The sequence below is a fragment of the Meleagris gallopavo genome, chromosome 6, assembly GCF_905368555.1.
Source record: "Meleagris gallopavo chromosome 6, MGAL_WU_HG_1.1, whole genome shotgun sequence".
Classification (NCBI taxonomy): domain Eukaryota; kingdom Metazoa; phylum Chordata; class Aves; order Galliformes; family Phasianidae; genus Meleagris; species Meleagris gallopavo.
Window position 1 is genome coordinate 25,413,011 of NC_139409.1, and position 19,947 is coordinate 25,432,957.

Consider the following 19,947-nt stretch of genomic DNA (forward strand, 5'->3'; position numbering starts at 1 on the left):
TACACTATAGTGTACCAAGGAAATTCATTCAGATGCTTCAGTATGTCCCAGAAATGTGTACAGACTGGGGAAGAATTCCTTGCGAACAGCCCTACTGAGGAGGTTTTGATTGGTGTAAGCTGATTGGTGTGTACATGCAGCCTGGAAGGCCAACAGCATCCTGGGCTCCATCAAATCAATGAGATGGAGGTGACTGACCCTCTCTGTTCCACCACTGTGAGTTCACTGCAGGAGTACTGTGTTCAGATCTGAAGCCCTCAGCACACACAAAAAAAAAAAAAAAAAAAAAAAAAAAAAAAAAAAAACCACAGAGTTTTTGGAGCAGATCCAGAGGAGGGCCACAAAAATCATCAGAGGGCTGGAGCACCTCTTCTACGAATCTGGGATCTGGGCTTGTTTAGGTTCAGGGAGAGAAGGCTCGAGGGAGACCTCTTTATGATCTTCCAGTTCTTCAAGGAAACTTTAACAGGAGGAAAATCAACTTTTTACATGGTATAATAGCAATAGGACAAGGGGAGTGGACTAAAACTGAAAAAAAAGGGAGATTTAGGTTAGATGTTAGGAAGAAATTTTTTACTGAGTGAGTGGTGTGGCACTGACACACAGTCTGCCCAGAGAAGCTGTGGATCCCTGGACATGTTGAAGGTCAGGTTGGATGGAGCCCTGAGCAGCCTGATCTAGTGCCTAATCTAGTGGGTGGCAATCCTGCTCACAGTATGGGGATTGGAACAAGATCTTTAATGTACCTTCCAACCTAAGCCATTCTATGATCCTATGTGAGTATTAATATAACGCTTCAAAATTAAGAATATTTTAAAGTACCTTGCTTCAACATATTTTGGATTATTATCAGATATTATTATCTGAGATATCGGATTATTATTCAGCTTTTGATTTTTTTTACATGCTTACGTTATGATAAACTATAAGATCTGGTCATTAATAAAGTTTTTTTAATGAAGATTTATCTAATGTATTTGTGAAGTTCCATGAATACCGTTAATAAGAATAAATATGCTTATAGAGAAAATATTAGATGGGCAAAAGGCTCATACCTGTGAGGAGAAAAAAAAAAAAGAAACACAGTAATGAAACTGAAGCTAATGTCGAGGTTGCTAGATAGAGTCTTGATGAAGACAGGAAATACTTCAAGACCTGCACCTATCAGTTGTCTTCTCTTTTTATTATGTTTAGTTCTAAGCAACTCTGATATATCCATGTATAACAGGATGGGTTCCTATTCTCTTACATTGAACACAGAAAGTTTTTCTATCGGTAAGACGGTTTTAAGTATAAATAAAAATGAATCTTATTCATCCTGTAATCCTACCTTTGTGTTAGTTCTTTCGATATGACTCACTGAATCATATCCACTGCATACCATCATGAAATATATTATGCTCCAATGACGCATTCCACTTTGAAATGTAATGACCATGGTTGGAAGCATGGAGGATCTTTGCAGCAGAAAATTATTCTCTCTGGCCTACTTCAGCATTTCAACCGTATAAGTTCCTTGGTCTTAATAAATAAGATGATGCTGTGGTCAAAAGATAGAAATAAACTTGTTCTCATGGAATTTCTAGCTTCCAATGCCATAGTTTTGGCATTTGAAGTAAAACAAAAACAAAAACAAAAACAAACCCCACTTTTGATTATGGATGTCATAATAGTTTTCCTAATATGAGTATTAGGAATAAATAACAGGGAGGATAACCTCATATCATCACCATTATCTCCTGCTTTGAAGTCTTAAGAGAGGGAAGCAGTAATTTCTGCGTATATGTCTCTGAGCACATTTGGGGCTTTGTGTGCATGTCTTAGGATATGCAGTCATGTCTGAGTTTAAAAACCAATTATTATATTCTTTACTTGAAATGAACTTCACTCAGCAGATGAATTCTCTTTCTTTAGCAGAAAGGTTTCTCTCACAGGTTATCTTTGTTTCTGAAAATGCATTGTCTCTCATACCTCACTGAATACTACTTCTTTCTCTCTGATATGCTTCTTTCATTCAAGGATAGATTGCTGTCTAGTAATGTGCCACAAAAGGCTCATTACCATTGAAGAGTGAGAGGTTTTCATTTTACACTCTCATACTACAGCACTTTTCCCACTCCCATCTGCTCATGTAAATCTCCTGATAAATTAATATCTGCCAGAGAAAAGTTATTTACGTGATCTTTGGTTAAGATCTTTGTTTCTTTTTGGTTAAGTCACTGTTGTCTTACTGTATCATTTCTATTGTTTTCTCTCACAAATAGTATTTCTCATGTAGCTTGAGTTGCTAATAATAGAATTGCTTTCAGGTGTCTGTGGTAGTTGAAGTGATGCATTAAAATAAATAAATAAATAAATAAATAAATAAATAAAATGAGGCTGCTTCTAAACCTATGAGAGAGAGGAGTCTGTGGAATTAGAATGCAACTTCTGTACAAAATCTCTTAGCCTTGGTAGCATTCAGTAGCATCAATTTTCAACAAGATATCCAAAAGAGATAAGATATTTCCTTATTTGACTTGTCCTAGAAATAACCCAAATGTACAGAGAAACATGCATGTAATCAGCCTGTAGTATTTCTTCTGTTAGAATGAAGTGTGACTGGCAAGGAGGAATTTGATTACAAGGACAACCAGTAATTCATATAAGGTACTAAAGAGCACTAAGGAGTACTGCAGCATAAACCTTGAGCTCTCCGGGAAAGTTACATGAAAAAATATAACACTTTTCAAAGAACACTGTAATTGTGCATCATTGACAACTATTACCATGTCTGCTCTTAAGAAAATCATAGAAAACTTATAAAATTAACAAGAAATGATATTAACATAAACTACTTTTTTTTTTTTTTTTTTAATGAAAGTACTTAAAATTCTAACTACAAGTTCTAGGTTTTACACCCATTTCAGAAAGAAATGGTTATAATCCTGGATTTTGACTTTTCTGTCAATTTTTTTTTCTTCTGTTTATTTAGGTAGTGAGATCATTTATATGTTTTCCATATCTTACAGTAATTACTTCATTCATAATGCAAATTTAATAAACACTCCCCAAAAACTTGCGTAATACTATCACAGAAGATTAAAAGAATTACTAAAGGAAAAGTGAGTCTCAGAGGTGAGAACTCAGGCTGTATCTGCTTTTGACTGGAATATGTAGTTAACCCTTTATTCTTCTAATTAGAAAGAATTAAAACATATTGATATCCTATCAAATTCTAATAATATCAGATTAAAAGTTAAATTGTCTCTTCAAAATTTGTCTGAAAGATAAAGTACTTATGCAATGAACTGAAGATCAGAAGGTCATTATACATTCATGCTGCTTAAAGTCTTGCAATATACAGTGCTAATTAATGAATGTTTTACCAAGATGAATTATAGTGGCTTTCCTATTTAAGTCAACATGATAGTCAGGTTTATACCAAGTAAATTCATTATGGTCATTGAACAAATATTTTATAAATTTGGAATTGAGAATATCTTATTTTAAAAGTAATCTATAGGGAAATATCCAAGTATAATCTCTACATGACTTTAGTTTAAATGCAAATCGAATGAAAAAAAAAACAAAACGAAACAGGCTAAGCAAGATAAAATATATTGTTAATTCCTTGAGAGGTAATGCATATAAGGGAAAGAAAGATCCTGTGGAATTACTTGATACATGCACAACAGAATAAGATGAATAAGATAGCCTCTCTTTACAGCAAGTGTGAAGAGGAAGAAAGGGAGCAGCTGATGTCTTTTGATTGTAAGATAAGAAATAAGAAACTATATGTGAGCCTTGGTAAAAGATCTGTGACCAGGCTCTCAAAGGTCAGAATTTAACTTTGGGAATCCAGCATGATTATTTGCTAAGGATTTTTATAGATGTGTTAGTTCAGACTAGCAGATAGATATGGAGATGAAAAGTTCCTTTTCTTCCTGAAGTATTGCAGGCAGGATCTAAAAAGAGGATTCATGTTTAAGTGAAACTGTAACAAGCTGTTGAAGCAGTGCATTATATGTGACAGTCTGTGATACTGAATTTAGTGAATAAGCAGAATAACAAGCAGATATGGAAACTGTACTTATGAAAAGACAGAAAAGATTATATTCAATCTAAATAATTAAGGCAGAAAAATATTCATAATACACCACCTTACAAAAAAATTGCATTAATTCTGAGATGAATGTGCAAAAAAAAACCCAAAAAAAAACAAAAACAAAAAAAAAACATGCCTTTTAGAAGACTGAAAAGCATGGTTTCAAAAAAATTATTAAAATTAAGAAATAATATTCTATAGAAACAGATAACTTCAGAATGGTAAAAGGACTATATAAATATTTCAAAAACTTTAATGCTAAAAGGCCTCTAATAATGAGCTATATAGCATCAAATAGTAAAATTTAACCTAAAATCACATGCTTTTTAAAACAAAATAAATAGTAAGTTTTAATTTCCTTTTTTCTTCTATTAAAACAAACAATAGTTCTACTATAACTTGCAATGTCTCTGGTAACAGCAATCTCATTATTTTCATTGTATTCTGCCTAAGAATCTCAAACAATAATGGTCAGCGCAACAATACTTGTTTATCCACTTTGGAAGTCTCAGATAAATCTGCTGATGATTGTGGCATTTTTTGGACTGAAATTCATTACCTTGTCACAACAATTCAATAAATCAAAAGAAACATGTAGACCCCAAAGGGTAGAGGATGTTCTTTTGAATACTCTCTTAGGTGCACTCCATGCAATAGAGTCAAAGTTCAATATTCTCTCACCCCCCGCTCTGCTCAAATGGTAAAACTCGAGATTTCATTTGAAATATGCAGTGAAAAGATACTAACTTTGAGGATGCAGCAAGACACCGTACAAATAGACTTTGAAAACACAGGAAAAAGTACTTCAGATATTTTGGCTCCGGAAAAGCCCCACCTGAAAAGAGAAGCAAGTATGTGGTTCTCAATGTAGCATATAAAACCTATCAGAGATCCTAGATATTATGGTCAATCCAGTTGTTCATAAGTCTGCAGAAAACATTCCCTGGATGTCATTTTTTAACTTTGGCATCTTGTGTCATTCTTCACATACAAGGAAAGTAAGATATGTTAAGATGTTCAAAATGCCCAGTGTAGTTAGATCTTTAATGACTCTGGCATTTCTACAGTGAAAGTACAGCTTCCTCTCTTCACTTCAAGTCTCTAGAAATGATGCACTTCAAAATACAGTTAAAATAAATTAAGGTAGCAAATATAAGTACACTTGGGAACAAAACCAAAACAACTTTCTTCAACAGCTGAATGAAGCTTGTAGTACTTCACGTATTTTGATTGTTTTGATAATTTGAAGAGCTAAACCAATACATCTGATCTGATATTGACAAAAAACTTGAAGTTAATAATAGTTGTCTGCACCTGACTATTGCATCAGCATAGCACAGATAAGAAAAGGCAGACAGTTCTCAGGCTATTGGGCTTATGAGAATTGGATGTTGCAGAATCACACTGGGCCCTCAGTGTGTTTTTATTTATAAAATAAAAAGGAAAAATAAGTCCAAGGCAAACACCTAATCAAAACTTGATAAAAATAACAAGATATAAGCAAAATAATAGCAAGATTTTGTAATTAGTGGTGTAAGACAATTTTAATTGTATGTGTTATAATTGACTCCACTTATAATTTATAGTATTTCATTCTGATGCTCATCTGCTTATCTTTTTCCCACATCTATCTAGAATGAGTTATATATGTATAAAAATAGATAAATAGTTTCAAAGCACTGGTTTTATGCATGAAGGCAGAGGCCTCCGTATTTCCCGAAAATGAAAGACTTAATTTTGAAATTCAATGAATATTTGCTCAGCACTCTCTACTGGTTTTATCAGTTGTCTGCTGGTCTGAAATATACACAACCTTTGACAATTTAGGCAGGATTATGGATAAGACAACTCATCTGAACTTGTCTTGAGGGCATAAAACAGCACTATAGCACTAAATATATAAACCAAGAGCTTATGTATATTACTGAATCCTGGTAAAAAAACATGAACTATAAATTACAGATGGTTACCTGAACCTTGTATTCAGGACAAGTGTAGATGTTTGTGACTGCATTTGTTGAACTTCATGAGGTTCCTGTTCAATAATCTCTCCAGAATTTTCCCAGAATGCCTTTCATACTCTCCAGGATTTCAGCTTCCTTCCCAGTCTGATAGCACTAATGAAATTTGCCGACAATGCATTCCATTATATTATCCAGATTATTAATAGGAATGTTAAACAGCACTAGCCTTGCATGCCACTGGCAACTAGACACCAACTAGACTTAATGCTATTAAAAGTCAAAATGGGATATTTTCAGGAACACAGGAAATACATAGAAATCCATTTTGAACAGCTTGTTGAGGAGAATTTCTGAATCCCACCCTATGTGAATTTGTGCACTGGGAGTCTGGTTTTACAGCCACTGACTCAATTAACTTCAAAAATAGGGCCTGAAATAAGCTTACTAGAAGTGTCCTAGCCTATATTTCTTCCATTTTCTATATCTCCTATTCCTGCATGGATATTCTTCAACCAGTGCAACCATGTACTGTGAAATGTCTTTTACAAATAAATAAGAAGTAAGACACTCAAAGGCCAGGAGGACAGAGATCTTAGAATTCTCACAATGGTAGACTTCCATGTATATACTCTCTTTAATTCACTAGGAAGAGTAGTAAGATAGCAAAATGGACTCCCCCATACACAGACATATTTGCCACTTCTCAACTAGTTCATAAATACATACATTGAGAGGTTTTCTGATTTATAAAATTCTACTTTCTGTAACATATTTATAAAACATCTAACATTTCAGGTTCTAGTCTGCTCTCCTTTAGAAAAGATTAAGGAATTGAGTAGGTACTACATCACTATATTAAACATTTTTCTCCATTTCTATTTCTAGAGTGAATGTAATACTGGAATATAAGATAAAAAATAATACATTGGAATGTACTTACAGACTATGTTTTGAAACTTGCAATTAGACTCCTTTGTACATATCATTTATTTTTCCCTCACTGCTTGTAGTTAAAATCATGTTGATTTTCTCTGCATAAATTTATCTAGAAACTTTAATTACACTTTACCATCTTACCTTTGAGGAAAATATAAATCATCTGGATAATATCCTGCATAAAAAGTTATGCAACTAGCTTGGTTATTCAGCACTTACTACTTAAAACACATAAATAAAGTGTAATAAATCTCGATTTTCTAGAAATTTTTGTGACATCATCACTAATTTTAATGATGTGATTATACATCATATACCAGAATCATAATTGCATTCTAATTATGCAAGAATTATTATTTATACTAAAACAGGCAATTAGGTGTAATTATACTAATGATGTAAATGTGCGAGAGTTAACTGAAATTGATTTGAAAAGGAACTAGGGAGATGTATACAAATAAAACAAAAATGATTGCTGAAGAAAAAAAATAATAAAAGGAAACTTCTCTTTGTTAAATGTTAAGTCTTAATTATCTATTAGAAACATAATGCAAGGAAATGCCCCGAGGTCATTTTTCATCCCAGAGCTGCTGCTAACTGCTGCTATTCTCTGGCCTCTAAGTAGCATGAGAGGTTTTTTTTTACTTCAGAACTTTTCAGCCAGATGAAGGAGGAATCTCTTAAGAACACTCTCCAGAAGAATTACCTGTGGTTAGTTACTACATAGTGAAAATAAATGACACTTGTGTGTTTTTCATATTTTCCTCAAAATAACTAGTTGTTGCACACAAGTACCTCTAACTTCATTTCTTACTTTCTTTGTCAGCATTTGGTTTCTAGCCAGATCACATTTTTGCTCTTACACCCCTGCCTTACATCCTTCTATCCTTGTTTACCATTAGCCAAATCTAATTATTTTTGGAGAAAATCCCTGTCTGGACTGATGTACTCATGCATTATTCTATAATTGGTAGTAAAGCCTGTAGAACTTTCTACTTACTTTAATTTGAATTCATAATAAAAAAATCTTATTTTTTTAGCACAGTTTTCTTTATGTGATTCACAGTTTAAACCAAAAGCTTATTAAGAAAGCAAAGGAATACTGAACATTATAGTCTATAAACAGAATAAATGACATATGGGCAAATTGTTCTGTGTTTCACAACTGTGAGTAAACTGCATATTTAATGTACTCACTGATATTTTTCTGCCACAATAAAATAAACTAGTATATAACATCTGTATGTCTGTGGATGTCTGAATACATTGCATATATATATATATGTATACGTGTGCATCTGTATGTGTAGATTTTTTTACGTGCATATTTCATACTCATATATATGAGCATCTGGAGAGTTCCTGCTGTGCATGTGGCCACTTTCATTCTGAATTATGGAAGCTGTTGATTTCATAATCCAATTGTAAATGGGGTTCTTGCCTCACTAGTACCAGTATGGATGGATTGGGAAGAAATATTGGTTATGAGTCTTATCCTGTGGGAACATCATCTGTCATCATTTCATGCTTCTGGTCAGATCTGAGCATAATGAAATATTGTGAGATTATGAGTTTTCAGGGAAAACTAACATTTTCTTTTCATAGTTCTACTTTATTCCAGATATACGAGAAGGTTATGAAGTCATGATATGATTGTTAAAAAGAACTTGGAAATCTCAGCATGAAACAAGCAGGTATTACTTTAGAAAAGTGTTATTTCATTTGTCTTTGAGAAGTGGAACACAAAGTAATCTCTCAGCACGCAAAATGATTTCTTAGCACAGTTTTCAGATCTTGACTGGGGCTCTCCTGACAAAAAATTAAGAAGTTAGGTTGTTAGTCAAGCCTTGATCTTCATCACTGCATTTATTTCTCATACTCTAGAAACAACAAATATGCAGTGGTAAATTGATGGCTGACCCCTGACCCCTCTTTTTGTGAGCTTATACTGCATCATAGAGCTTATAGTTGTAGTACAAATTTTATTCTGGGTAGGTACTTTGCTAAGTCTCATGCAGGAACAAGGGGTTTGTTTTCAGGTCAAAACTTGTCTCCAGTAGCTTCAGAGCTTCAAAACGTGGTAATTTGGTATTTGCTTAACATAATAATAAGTTCAAATGGAGCTGAACTTATAGGGCTCAGCAACAGCTGTATAACATAAGAAGTCCAATTTCTTAAGGAAACTATTATTTATTGTCCATCTGTAAGCCCTTTCTATCAATTTCTGAGAATAATAACAAATTTCAATCAAATTGAAAATAGGAAAGGAACTACAAAGCTAATTAACTTCTCCTAAAAGTTCTGTCAGCTGAGCTGATGCAAAAATGAAAACTTCCCCCTGCTGAAATAAAAGCAGACAGTAACTCCTCCCTTACACTGGCAGCCATGAACAGGCCAGTAGCTACCAGTTATTCTCAGAATAAATGGCTTCTACACTATCCTTAAAAATAAAGGGGAAGAGGAAGGCTAAGTGGGTAAGGCTCACAACTATAGAAAGCTAGGCTACTTCAATATCTGTAATGTTTCACATTTGTTTGTGAACTTTTCTACTCAAGTTAGTTTCTTCTTATTCATATTTTTACAGGATTGCAAAATTTCACCTGAATTGCTGTCAGATATGCAAACGTGTCTTCTGGATAAGGTTTCAATTCTAGGGTAATGAGCTTTCTGCATGTGTAAGAGAGGTGAAGTTAGGCCTGCAGCTAAAACTTACAGACTGAAAAAGTTTTTTCACAGTTCAAGTTAAGACACATATGGGAATATGAAAGGAAAATTGAATTCCCAAGACAATCCCAGAACTTATAACAGTGACTTCGTTCAAACTGATTCAGAAATATTATTTGTACCTATTGGTTTTCAATTTTTGTATTAAAATTGATTAAGAAAGGTATTCTTATCTACTTCTGTTTTAATATCACCAACAAAATTATGTTTGTCAGATGTCACCCCAAGCAGAGGAAAACAGCAAGTATTTTTTAAGAGATCCTTTTATTTAATACCCTTAAATTAAAAAATGCTACTTAGAAGTAGAGAAATGAACATTTGTCATAACAGAAACTAATGACAAAGAAAATTATTGTATAAATATAAGTTAATATGAATTTGAAAGAACTCTTTACTTTTACTTTAAATATGAAAACATTCTACATTGAAGCTTTAATTTTTCAATGAAATGTGCAGAATATTTGATGGGAAATCAAGAATGTGTGGAAAAGTAAGAAGTGAGAAGTGTTCTGCTTGCCATACATGCTTCTTCATGGAGCCTGTAGTGCTGAAAGGAATTGACAAGACTGTGACTCAGCCAAATTGTAATGGACTAGGCAGTCACTCCTCACTCCAGAAAACTCTAATTTATTTTTAAATGAAGCTGATGTAATGTTAAGGTTGTGACACAAACTGACAAAAGACTGAACTTTAAAAGTTATAGTAAGAATCTGTCCCTTGTCCTTTTACTCTCAGAGATTAGTGCAGCTCTCTGACCTTCAAGCACAATTTACTATACAGGTGGTAAAAAAATTGGTTTTGACCATAAATGGAATGTTAAATCACTGTTATGTTTCTTAGAGGAATGTGAATGCTCATTCTGCTGGTTGTTTTATGCTGCATAGGCTGTGTTGTCTTGTTGGTCAGTTCTGCACCTAGCTTTGTATAAGACTATGCAGTTGGTCTTAACTTTCATCACCATTTTCAGTGAGATAGTTTGTGAGATTTCCTTCTGTGCTCTTACTATATCACATTCTAAACATTCTAAACATGAAGGGGCCCCAAATTCTAACTTCAGGTCCTGCAAGATGCTGAGAAGCTGAAGAGCTGAAATGCAGCATTTTGTCACTTATTTCTCCCTTTCATGTGCTGAGGCCAGCTGTTTAAATATGATAATAACTCTTTTCTCCCCCCCCCCCCGGAAACATATTGGCTACAGGGCAAACTTCATTCTCAACATCTGTTCAGCATATTACATACTCAGATTTTCCTGCTCATTCAGCATGTTATAGATCATTACAGTATATTAAATATTCTTCTGGAGAAAGCAGAGGGATTTCACAGGCTTCAACTACACTGGGTTCAGCTATGGATGTACTTAAATCTGAAAAATTGTTTTGACCACTATGACTTCACACATGGTTTCTCTTACATGCAGCTATGCATTCCAGTCTTAGTATCAAGGTAAAGCAGCCAATAGAAAGGCCTATTACATAATATCATTGTACAAATAGCTCAAGTTCTATTGAATGAGATAAACCTCATATGAAGCATCATCATTCTGACAAGATATATGAGATCAGCTCTGAAAGTAATGCCTTCTATTTTATTATGTTGGCGTACAACATCAGAAGTAGATGTTGGTGATATGACAGTAGAGTTCGAACCTTTCCACCAATATTCCATTACATTTTGTTGCAGTGTGACAGATGGCAGCAGAGGGGTAGTCTGACAAATTGGTGTCTGACATGGAAGTGTATATAAAGCAAAAGTGTGAAATTGAATTCCTCCATCAGGAAAAAATTATACCCACTGATATTTATTGACACTTGTTGAATGATTATAGAGACCAAAGAGTGCATGTGAGTACAATGAGGTCATGGGTGACTCGTTTCAGCAGTGGCAACAGTGACAGTGGATCACCTCCGCTGGTGCAAATTTTTACAATCATGGCACTCAGACTCTTCTTCATCACTGACAAAAATGCATAGCTAACGGCAGTGACTGTGCTGAAAAATAATGTATTGCTACTTACAATTTGCTCTTTCAAATAGAGTTATTGTATTCTTTGTATCCGTTGTAGTTTCCATGGAAATACATAAACGTATGTCACTTTCAGAGTGACATATATGTAATATTCAAGCTGAAAGAACAATTATTTAAAATTTTTTTTTGGACCATTGTGAGAATAATTTTCACATATTTTCAATTTCGTTTCACTATAAGTCAATCCTTATCTAGATATCTCTTGTCTCCATTTTCTGTGTCTTAACTAAGGTATTGGTTGGCTTTGATCTAATATTAAAAAAATGGTTTTAAAGGTAGGTTATTACAAGTAGCCTGAAGTTGAAAAGCAGCTCATGATAATTTTTTTTTTTTTTTTGGTAGAAATATCCACCAGGCTTCTACTACTGCTTGTCATTTAGCTAACACAGTTCACCCATTATGAGCTACACTCTTGTCCCCCATTATCTTTACTAGGAGTATCAAAAAACATTGCAGGAAGTGGATTGTCTTGGTATATATAAATGTAAGGCAGTGACAGAACTTATCAATTTCTATGTAACCTGGAAGTAACCTCACAGAATAATGTCTGAAAAGCAAAAACAGTAATTTTCCTGTGATTTCCAGTTAATGAATATGTAATTTTACAAGACACATTGGAAAAAAATAAAGCATCCAGTTTGGAAATCTTTCTTTTGCATATAAGAGAGTAGGTTTTCACAAGTATTCTGGTCTCTACCTATAGTGAACCTCTTTAAAATAATCAATGATATAGCGTAAATGGGGATTTGAGGGGGGAAAAAATGTCCTTTGAATATCAAAAAAACTGAAATTAGTCCACCTTTTCCTAATGGCATACCTAATTTCTTCACTTCGATAAAGAGTGAAGCAAAAGGTTTAAAAGGCATAAAAATCACACAGGCCAAGAGCGGTAGCTATGGTCAAATGATTTACTCATCATCATTAGACTACATATGCAAAGCTTTTGGCCATTGTGTTCCCAGCTGGCAGCTACCACTAACATCTGGGCCATTAACATCAGAATTAGCAATCTAGAGAATTGTTCCTTCTATCACTTCCAGCTAATACTGGACTCCAATTAGTGCTCTTCCAGGCCCACCTGCAAAAATGTTTAACAGCTTCCAAAAATCCAAATGTTAAAGCCAAGGGAAGGTTACATGAATAGAAGATAAGACTACAACTACTTGGCATATTGTGGATAAAGGGATTGTTCTCTCTATTAATTCTTTAGCAAATGACCATGGTGACCATTTCCTTAGATAAAGAGCTAAAATAATTTTATTAGGTGTATATTCCCTGGGTGCAGGTCGTCTGATAAAAGCAGAAGATCTTAAGGGTAAACAAAAATCTTATTTTTTTTGTAAAGTGATTTCCCTCTGCAAGAACCATTTCTACTCAGGACCTAACACTTAAATATCACATGCAGAAGTGAGGGATAAGTGAGTATCTATTTATGATTTTGCTCTTATTTAGCTAACATTAAAATAAAAGTCTTAAAACTTGCAGGTGACAAGGAGTTCCACTACTTTTCCTACAAAAATGAAGACAATATTGCTACCTCCCCTTGTCCACTTAAATGTATATTTTTAAAATTCATTTTTAGTTTTAATTTAAAAGTGGGCATTTTGAAACTGCAGTTTTGAATTTTATAACATCAGTGTCTCGGGTCTTTACTTCTCTCCAAGAATAAGCTGAAGTAAGAGCTGAAGCAGTCCTTGGTTCCTTTTGTTTTGTTTTGTACAAGCACACATCTGTAGACATCTTCACGATAAGAGTGAATGAATACATTTTGTTCTAGTAGGTCTTGAGTTTGTATCTGCCCTTGCTTTGAAACTTCAAAGTTTTATGCTTTATTTACTCTTCTTTGTAATTCTATCCCTCACCATTTCAAACATACAGGTATCAAAAGAAAGTAGACATGTCAGTTGTGACTTAGAGTTTACGTGCACTGAGATTTTTTCTGTGTTTTGTGTTGGCCAGTAGACCAGTAGATGGAGTTATGCATGAGGGTTGTAAGTCATTGGACTTTTCATGTTCTTGTGTTAACTTATAAGTATCCTAGTGTTATCAAAGTTTCCACATAGTTATCACACATTAATGAATACAAGAGAATCTTACAAGGTATGAGAATATGGACCAAGGCTGGATAAACTTATCGTATTTCTCTTTTTGCTTAAGAGAGATTCTTGATTATCTATTTCTCCTTCAGTTCAACACAGTTTGAAAAGTTCCCAGTAGCATACAGTTCAGACCATTATATGAAAGTTGTAATTTGGAATCACCTAAAGAGTGCAGCCATTTAACATGTCTTTCCCTCTGAAGTAACATAATACTTACTCTTTGAACTTGAGACTTGCTTGGGTGAAGCAGAACATCATGCTGAGGATTCGAATTTCTGTAATTTGATTTCAGAATAGTACATTTCATTTGCACAGGTAAAGAGAGCATTGTACTCAGTTATAGTCAGATGCACTTTTGTGTTTTGACTCTTGAGATAAACTGTGATGATTCAAATGTGCATGAGAGACATGTAGACTACTATGTTTTGAGATGTGGAAAAAAAAAAATCAGTAGCAAAATGAGAACTTATATGTAGGAAAATCATGTACAGTTCTCATCTTTGAGGAGCCATAATTTGAATATTGTGGCATCTGCTAAGCAATAGAATAAGGACTCTCCACTTCCCATTGTTCAGTAAATCAAATTTCTATTAACTAATAATGAAAGCATTCTCAGCTGTCAGCAAATGGAGAATTTTTCATTGGTAAAAACTCTCTATATGCCCTATCAGTGAGAACAATTTTGTTCAGCCTGTCAATCAAAGCATTTATGACTCTCTAAATTAGTAGGCAAACTTCAATAGCACCAGAATTATTTATTTTCAAAAATTCCGATATTTGAGGTAGCTTTTGTTATTTTGCTGATGCCTGAAATCCAGTATTATAAACAACACAACACTGAAAAATTAATCTCCAGCAGAGGTAAATGGATGGAGCTTTACCAAATCCTTTGTTACTACACTGACTTACCATCCGTTAACCTCGATTTTTGTATAGCCAATATAAAAGCAAGGTAAAAGAATTTGTGTGAGAAGGTCAACTACTTTAGTGGCTGGTTTCTCACTTGCTTACTTCACCACATTGGTACAAGACTGAGTGTCAACGGTTTACAGGCTGGTTCGGTCCGATTCCGTGACTAGAAGGGCGGAGGGGTCTGCGGATCCGCGCCCCCGGAAAAGGAAACTAGGGGACCCCGAAAGAATTGAAAACAGCGGCAACAATCTGAGGTGAAACAAACTAATTTACTAAATATAGTATCAGCAGAATATAAGGAGAGAGAGAGAGTGTGTGTCTGGAAGGTGGATCGGCCTCACCACAACACTGAGATGAGAAGTGCAGTCCAGTTGAGCCAATGAAGAAGCACAGGCAGAGAAGCGCAGACGGAGAAGCACAGACGGAGAAGCGCAGGCAAAGAAGAGAACATCAGGTGACCTTGCCGGGAGTTATATCTCCTCGCTGACCGTAAAGTCCCCTGGGGAAATGTAGCTCTTCTTCTCCTCCGGACAGGCACCCGGAACTTGAGCATCAGCAGTCAAACCCCCAGTGCATTACATGATATTATGATGTGGAATACTGATAACCAAAAATCATGAAACCATGACACTGAGTATTAAAGAGTTGCCATTGCTTTTTCCATCTTTGCTACTGATTTTCTGTGTATCCTTGGGCACAGAAGGATGTTTGCCATGAGCTGTTTGCCACACATTGCATTTAGTAAACTTATTTACCAAATTTTTCCCCTATCATGATGCTTCTTCAAAGGAGAAGTGTAAATTAATTCACTGGCAGCAGTTGGAAACCACTCAGTAAAGGTACCCCAGAAAAAATAGGTCTGCACTGTTTTATATGAATATATAAAACTTCTGCACCATTTATCAGCCAGTTTATCTATCACTAAAAAAACTCTTGACTGAGAATAATTAAGTGGTATCTTTGATTATTTCTCTAGAAAGATAAAAAGTTATTTACCTGAGCTTAGAAATGTTGGGGAAAAAAGAGGAAAAAAAAAAAAGTTGAAAGCTCAAGGCAGATGAATGTGCTGTGTGTGTGCAATTGTTACAAGGCACAAAATATGTCTACTTTGTTGTTTCTTTGCACCAACAATTTATATTCTCTAATTTTTACAACCAGATTATGTCTTACTTTTGCATAATATCAGGATATGAAAATGAAGATTTCCTGAGATCTTTCCACTTGGTTACATCCAAGAAAGAACCATAATTTTATCCGTCTTATTAACCTAATATTTAGTTTTCTTAGTCAGTTTTTCCCTTTTGTTTTAAGTGAAGGAAAAATGGATGAAAGTCCTGCATCATAGCAATAATTAAATTTTTGTAGCCTCTAGTAGCTGAAATTATTATTTCTGTTGCTACAGAATACCAGTTAGAATTTTTGACCATAGACAGTACAAAAAATATGCCTTTTCTATTAGGCCCCACATATGTCACATAGGCTGCAACATATTCACTTAGTGTGCTTGGTAAGTAAGAGATTTAATAGATTCCCCTGGAAATGAGGTACAAATCTCAATAGATCAACACCTGAAAATGTCAGGAACAGATAGCTGGAAGTTTAAACTGCTGCCTTTGGTTACCTGCACTATTCTGAGGCTTCTATTTCACTGAATACTGAATATACAAGCTAATAAGAATTATAAGCATGAAATGGCCTAGAATTAACAAATATCTCTCAATATTTGTCAAAACTGAATGAAATTCAAGTTGCTTCATTTTCTCATGTAGAAGAGTCCATTCTTCCTAACATTACAAATACTGAAGGGAATTGCCACATGCATTTTGAAACAAAACAAAACAAAGAAAAAAGCTATTTTTTAAAATTTTCGTTTTGGTATAATATTCTTTTGTCCTGAATCACATACTTCCACTCACACTCCTTATGAAACATATGGTTAATTAATTCATTTCAATATTAAATGATACTGTCCATGCATATATAATAGTTGGCTTTGTAAATTCACAGGTAAAATTTAAATTTTTATCTCCATGCTGAAGATAAATAGCAATAGGATTTTCAACTAAAATGTTCAAGTCTTATTTTCCTAAAAATCAGAGTACTTTTCAAATGTTCTCTATATCAAGATGTTTCAGCATAAAAAGAAAACATTTGAAATATATAAATACAAAAGTATAATTAACAAGAACTAATAAACCTGAGTAATTATGTTGAAAATATCCTTCAAGATGTAACTGAAGAAATATAAAAATGTCAAGATTTATCATAGCTAATGGAGCAGGCAGACAATAAAGGAATATTTTATTTATTTGTAACTTTCTAAAAGTTGTATCTTTTTGACAAGTGTTTCTATGCTTGGCTTCCATTACAAAGCAAATATGTTTCGAATCACGATGGAGAGATACCTTAACACTTTTGCTGAATTATCAAAAAAAAAAAAAATCAGCATTTTCAGTGTTTAAAATTTGTGTTTCCGGGAGGTGTGGCAAAACACTGTATTTTTGAAATTGAAACTTAACATGAACTATTTTGTACAAAACAGAACATCATTTGACAAGTTTTCAAAACCTTAGCACAAAATAAAAAGTAAGCATATGAAAAAATTCCTGATCTCAGTGTGATAAAAAGCATTCAGTTTTTATATTTTGATGATAGCCCTTTGTTGAAATATCACTGTTTAAAGGTAACCCACTTAAGCTTCTGCATTAAGTGATGTGATAAAACAGTAATCATATAAAAATACATCGAGACTTTGGGCAAAATGTTTGAAAAAGGAAGAGTAACAGAGGACTTCTTTTTCAGTTTAAGAAGACTAAATCTCATGTATTTCATGGTAGGATATGAAATTCAGAATTCATTGATTTTATAACTGTTGATTACTCTTTCTGATGATCTGTGATGGATTTGGTTAAAATATGATCACATTCAGATGATGATCTTACACTGAATTCAATCCTACATTTTAATTTAAGTATTATGAATACATTTTAGAATTTTCACTCTTTATATGCTACATGACAAGGACAACAAATTTCAAATATGGATCTTCTTGGATCTTCTCTATCACTTGCTCAGCATGGACCTGCAACATTAACTCTTTAACTGCAAGTACACTACATGATGTTATGATGTGGAATAGTGATAAAAACACAGATCCTTGACATCTGTGATTCTATGAAATACAACTTGTAAAAAAAAGAAGTTCTTGTAAAAAAAAGAAGGAAGGAAGGAAGGAGGGAAAGAAGGAGGGAGGGAAGGAGGAATGGAAAAAGAAAAATGAAAACTACTTCTTACAAGCTTCTGGTTTTCAGCCAGAAAGTGTGGAAAACATCTGAAACAAAGTCTCAGTGATACAGAGCAATTTTATTATCACAAAAATATTTCACGAGAAGATAAACTTCCCATTACTAGCTACATTTCTTGCATTTTTATCATTTCTCTGCTTTTTCTAATTAGTCTTGGCCTCAAGGCCAAAGGCATTCTCTTACAGTGATAACAACAGACATACTGTGTATATACATTTCACATTCAGTTTCTTTCCCAATTAAGTTCTAAAATAATTAAGCTCTGTGACTGCATTTTTAACAGTTTCTAGTTGAGGATATACAGGATCCTGAAAATTAATTACATAGGAAAACAAATGAAAAATTGCACAGATCAGAGAATTTTATATGGGCCACAAAAAAAATGGAACACAGAAAGACTGGTAATATTTTATAATATTTCATCTTGAAGTTCAGTGGGTGTGGTAGAACATTAAGTGCTATCTAAAATATATTTTATTTTTCATCACATTTTAAAGGGATGATATGGGCCAATTAGTTGAGTTAGATAGATCCACTACTTCCATTAGAGGTGCCATTATAACCATTAGGTTTTCTTCTTTGATTTCAGCAGAACACTTACGTGATGAACCCTGCCAAGTTGGATTGGGCAACCTGATCAAGTATCTGATTCAACAGTTGGCAACTCTGTCCAAAAAAGGGGTTTTGGAACTAGGTGATCTTTAAGGTCCCCTCCAACATTCTATGATTCTATCAATTATACTGTTTTGGTCAATAAATATGAGGAATTGTCTCATGGCAACACTTTGGAAAACTGTCAGCTTCTTCCAAAGCTGAAGAAATTTGAAGAACAGTGCTATAGAACATGACTGTGGTCTTTTATGCTTCAATGTCAGTTACCTTTAATTCAATGGAATGCAGAAGAGATGCAATCTTTATTTCCTATGTACCTTTACTGTATTATTTTTAAAGTAAAATCTCAATTAATTATACTAAATAGTCAAACAGTTCAAAACAAAACCTTGCACTGGTTCTTCACTCAGGTGAAGTTACGACATTCACAGTGCCCGCTATTCTTTTATCCTAGGTAATATTCATTTTCTGTTTGGAAATGTGTACCCTGTCAATTAAAAAAGCATACTTTCCTTCTGTTAACACCACTGCACTTAATTAGAAGCTTTGATGCTTTTCAAGAGAGATTAGACAGCGGTCCATCTGTTTAGGCAGAGGTTTATCTAACATTGCACATGTAAGATCTTGATAACTATAGTCATATGATCACCAAGCAGCAATTGTGTTATTTGAATGGCTCCCATGTCCTTGAGTGACTTCAGTAGACTGGATTATTTTTTGTTAGTCCTCTATTTTCTTTAGTTCAAGAAAAACCAAAGATCTTAGTAAGTTTTTCTCTATTCATAGCCTCCATCACATATGCTAATACCTATTAGATTTCTAAATTAGCAAGCAAGATTAGTTAGTAATCTTGCTTGCTAATTTAAATAAAGTTATGACTTAGATTGAAGTATAACAACTGAATCACTAAACTAAAACTATATGAAAAAGAAAAGCCTGTTGTTCTACCTAATTTTTTTCACACAGAGAAAACAGGAGCAGTATATATTAATTTTGCATGGATATTCTTTTTTTTTTTTAACAGGCATTCAATCTGTTCTTGAGATTGCCCCAACCCAGGTGCAGGACCTTGCACTGGGCTTTGTTGAACTTCATGAGGTTGACATGGGCACACCTCTCAAGTCTGTCCAAGTTACCCTGGATGGAATACCTTCCCTCTAGCATGTCAACTGCACCACTCAGCTTGGTGTCCTCTGCAAACTTACTGAGGGTGCACTTAATTCCATGTTGCCAACAAAGATGTTAAATGACACCATTCCCAGCACCAATCCTGGAGGAATGCT